Source organism: Protobothrops mucrosquamatus, unplaced genomic scaffold, assembly GCF_001527695.2.
Source record: "Protobothrops mucrosquamatus isolate PMUCROS unplaced genomic scaffold, P.Mucros_1.0 scaffold2086, whole genome shotgun sequence".
In the NCBI taxonomy this organism is placed as follows: Eukaryota; Metazoa; Chordata; class Lepidosauria; order Squamata; family Viperidae; genus Protobothrops; species Protobothrops mucrosquamatus.
Genome location: NW_015388188.1, coordinates 138,352 through 142,831, shown reverse-complemented (window position 1 = coordinate 142,831; position 4,480 = coordinate 138,352). Strand labels below are relative to the sequence as shown.

General features: G+C 38.3%; 1 protein-coding gene across 1 annotated transcript in view; it reads left to right on the top strand.

Annotated features, from left to right (window-relative positions):
* Positions 1 to 528: 528 nt before the first annotated feature.
* Positions 529 to 4,480, top strand: part of LOC107294761 (platelet glycoprotein 4) — a 56,682-nt gene continuing 52,730 nt past the window's right edge. Inside the window, exon 1 of the mRNA XM_015824019.1 lies at positions 529 to 744. The gene's annotated coding sequence lies outside the window, so the exon portion shown is untranslated. The remainder of the gene's footprint in view (positions 745 to 4,480) is intronic.

Genomic DNA, 4,480 nt, shown 5'->3' with positions numbered 1-4,480 from the left:
CTTCAGAACTGTGGCCGGACAGGTCGTAAAACGGAGCAAAACCCAACTGTCTCGCTTAGGGACCGAAATTTGGGGCTCCGCCGTACGTCGAGGACTACCTGTAAATGCACCTTACCCGTAAATTGTTCATCGATCAAGATTTTAGCTGAATCCATTCTTCCCTTTCCTGAATGAAATCTCATCTTGGTTCATGGGATGAAAGCCTGCCTTTTTTCTTTTTCTTTTTAAAGAGCTTTTTTTTCCTTTCTGGACAACTTTCCAGCTTTGATTATCTTTGAATGGTGAGCAAAGCAAACATTGAGATGCCTAGGGCAGGACCCAAACAGTGTCCTTGCTTGACTGCTTATCAGCTATGTGTAAACAGCTTCCTGGGAATGTTGAAGGGACCACTGATAATATGAACCTTCCCTTTTAGCTGTGACGGCCCTTGACACAGTTGTAACGCAACCTCTTTCCCTCCCCTTCCCAAAAGCAATTGTGAATTAGAAGGGGAGGGTGTGTGTGTGTGTGTATGTGAGGCAGAAGGTTATAAATTGTTATAAATAGCTACGCAATATAAGTTCAACACGCGCTCTGGAAACCAACTAGGAAGTTAAATTGAAGAAGTTACCCACCCATCTCATGACTTTGGGATTTATTAGGTCAGGAGGATACACAATTCATTTGCAGAAGGAAACCTTGGATCAGAGTGACAAGTAATCTTGTTTTCAAGACCGGCAGAGATCTGTTTTCAGAGGCAAAAAGGTAAGGCTGTTAAGATCTGTTTTTTTGTATTTAGAAGTGGTCCAGAAAGAGTCACGGGGAGATGAGCATTCAGTTATGTGAAATTAAAACCATCTTTTCTCTCTCTCTCTCTCTCTCTTATATTCTAAACAAACTTTGTGGCTTAGATAGCTTAGGGAGAATTTATTTTTCTTTTAATTGGTCTTTTTTTAAAAAAAATAATTCTGGCAATTGGAAAAAGACAAGATTTTGTGCATTTTGCTTATTGCCCAAATAAAGATTTTTGCAAAAATGCCCGATTTCATGATATCGGGATCTGTACTGAATAGTTAATGAATATATATACTATGTACTATCCATATACTGTTCAGTACAGATATATTATACAGTATATATATCCATCAACTATAAAGAATGGTTGCAGGAACTGGGTGTGGCTAGTCTAGAGAAAAGAAGGACTGGGGTGGTGACATGATAGCAGTCTTCCAGTATTTGAGGGGCTGCTACAAAGAAGGGGGGGTCAACCTATTCCTCAAATCACCTAAGGGGAGGACAAGAAACAACGGATGGAAACTAATCAAGGAGAGAAGCAACCTAGAATTAAGGAGAAACTTCCTGACAGAGAGAACAATTAACCAGTGGAACAGCTTGCCTCCAGATGTTGTGGGTGCTCCATCACTGGAGGTTTTTAAGGAGACACTGGACAGCCACTTGTCTGAAATGGCATAGGGTCCCTTGCTTGAACAGGGGGTTAGACTAGACGATCTTCATGGTCCCTTCCAGTCTATTCTGATTAAACTATTTAGTACAGATATAGTTTAGAATATATATCCATATACTATTCAGTACAGATATATTATGTAGTATATATCCATATACTATTCAGTACAGATATATTATATAGTATATATCCATATACTATGCAGTACATATATATCAGTTGCTAGCATACATATGATAGCATGATAGCAGTGTTCCAATATCTCAGGGGCTGCCACAAAGAAGAGGGAGTCAAGCTATTCTCCAAAGCGCCTGAAGGTAGGACAAGAAGCAACGGATGGAAACTAATCAAGGAGAGAAGCAACCTAGAACTAAGGAGAAACTTCCTGACAGTTAGAACAATTAACCAATGGAACAACCTGCCTCCAGAAGCAGTGAATGCTCCAACACTGGAAGTTTTAAAGAAGAAACTGGACAGCCATTTGTCCAAAATGGTATAGGGTTACCTGTCTGAGCAGGGGGTTGGACTTGATGACCTCCAAGGTCCCTTCCAACTTCATTATTATTATTATTATTATTATTATTATTATTATTATTATTATTATTATTATTACCACAATTGAGCCCCAAATTTCTGTTACTAAGTGAAACAGTTGTTCAGATCTCAATATCATGAAATACTACCAGATCAAGAATTTTTGCAAAATCTTTATTTCGTGCAGTAGGTTGTCTGTCTGGCTACTAGGTGCTCCGAAATCTAACTCTTCTGAATTCGGAGTCAAACACTTCGTTCAAAATGTGATGACATAATTAGATTGCTCTTTGCAACTGTCTTCGTCTTCCGTTTCATTGTGAATGGGGTTGTCTCTAAAATGCCAGGGCCTTAACTCTCCATAAAAGAACTCCAGAAGGCATGGTTGCCTTCCTCTTTTGAGTTATGAAGGTGAATTTTTGTGATACAGTGAAGGACAAGGTAGGTTCACCAAGGTTCTCCCTATTTCAGTGCCAAAGAATTTAAAGATAGCATTCCAGGATCACGCGGAGGTTCACTCCGTTCAACATTATTTTCCCATGGTGTGCAGATGGATATCAAAGGAACATCTTGCACATGTTTTTCCAATCTGAGTCTGCCTTTGGTGCTGGAAGTAATATATAGCTCTCTTGATCAGGAGCTATTGATAGCTTTATCCTGTATGACTTTTGTAATCTTCTTCTAAAACCTTTAGAATAGTGATTAATTAGGATCTATTAGGGCTTCCCTTTAGGAAAGACCCTTGAGAATTCCCCAAGTGTGTATTTATTCGTTTCTTTGAGCAGGATCCACTTCTAATTTTTTTTTTGGCTTGTCTCCGCGTCAGTAATGTTCAGTCATTCTCAAAAGTAGAACGGTGACTCTTGATGTCCCAATCTTTCCAAGTCTTTACCAATAGCTTTGTGGTCAAACGTCGTTGATCGTTGAACAGTTTTGTAACTTGATTAGGTAATTTGAGGATAGGTCTAGACAGGCTTTTTTTTTTTTTTTTTTAAACAGTGGGAGTTGTAATAACTGGCCTGCCTTATTGGAAGCAAAGTATCCTTCAACTGTCCTCTTGAACTGCGTTGATGATATAACAGTTAAAAAGCTTTAGAAAATTCATTCCAGAAATTGGCTGGCTTATTTAGAGTGGGACTTGAAAAGAAGACATTCTACTTTACAGGTGTGTTCCCCCCAAAAAAAGTTTCTGGGATCGTATTTTGAAGAAGACCCATGAAACTGAAAGACTCTGTTGGCACATCAAAGCAAGTTTTCAACCATGTCTCTAGAAAAATAAAATGTCCTTCAGGAAGAAGAACAGTTTTAGTCTAGAACCAGGATTATTCAAGCAAGTCAAATGTAGATTCACAGTCTTATGCAATTGTAGACTTATTCAGGCCCAGCGTGGATCTTTCAGATGAAGATAGGGTGCTAATAATAATAATAATAATAGTAATAATAATAATAATAATAATAATAATAATAATAATAATAATAATAATAATAATAATAATAGGCAAAATGCCAAATCCAGTCTGAACATCTGGCTGACTGTGCGATGATGATGATGATGATGATGATGATGATGATGATGATAATAATAATAATAATAATAATAATAATAATAATAATAATAATAATAATAATAATAATAATAAAGTTGAAAGGGACCTTGGAGGCCATCTAGTCCAACTCCCTGCTCAGGCAGGAAACCCTATACCATTTCAGACAAATGGCTGTCCAGTCTCTTCTTAAAAACTTCCAGTGTTGGAGCATTCACCGCTTCTGGAGGCAGGTTGTTCCACTGGTTAATTGTTCTAACTGTCAGGAAGTTTCTCCTTAGTTCCAGGTTGCTTCTCTCCTTGATTAGTTTCCACCCGTTGCTTCTTGTCCTGCCTTACATAATTACTGTTATATAATAAAGCTCAGTATCCCCAAGGGAGCATAGGCAGAGACGACACAACAGTTGTACCTCACAGCATTCGATATTCTCTTCCATCTCCAGATCGATTAAGGATATGGCCTTGAAACCGATTCAGCAGAATTTAATGCGACCCTCCAAGAAATGGTCCATTTCTAAATTTCAGTCATCTAAGTGAGTCTAGTTTAACGAAGAGAAGGACGAGGGGGGACATGATAGCAGTCTTCCAGTATCTCAGGGGCTGCCCCAAAGAAGAGGGAGTCAAGCTATTTTCCAAGGTGCCTGAAGGCAGGATGAGAAGCAACGGGTGGAAACTAATCAAGGAGAGAAGCAACCTAGAACTAAGGAGAAACTTCCTGACAGTTAGAACAATTAACCAGTGGAACAACCTGCCTGCAGAAGCGGTGAATGCTCCAACACTGGAAGTTTTTAAGAAGAGACTGGACAGCCATTTGTCTGAAATGGTATAGGGTTACCTGCCTGAGCAGGGGGTTGGACTTGATGACCTCCAAGGTCCCTTCCAACTTTATTATTATTATTATTATTATTATTATTATTATTATTATTATTATTATTATTATTATTATTATTATTATTATTAT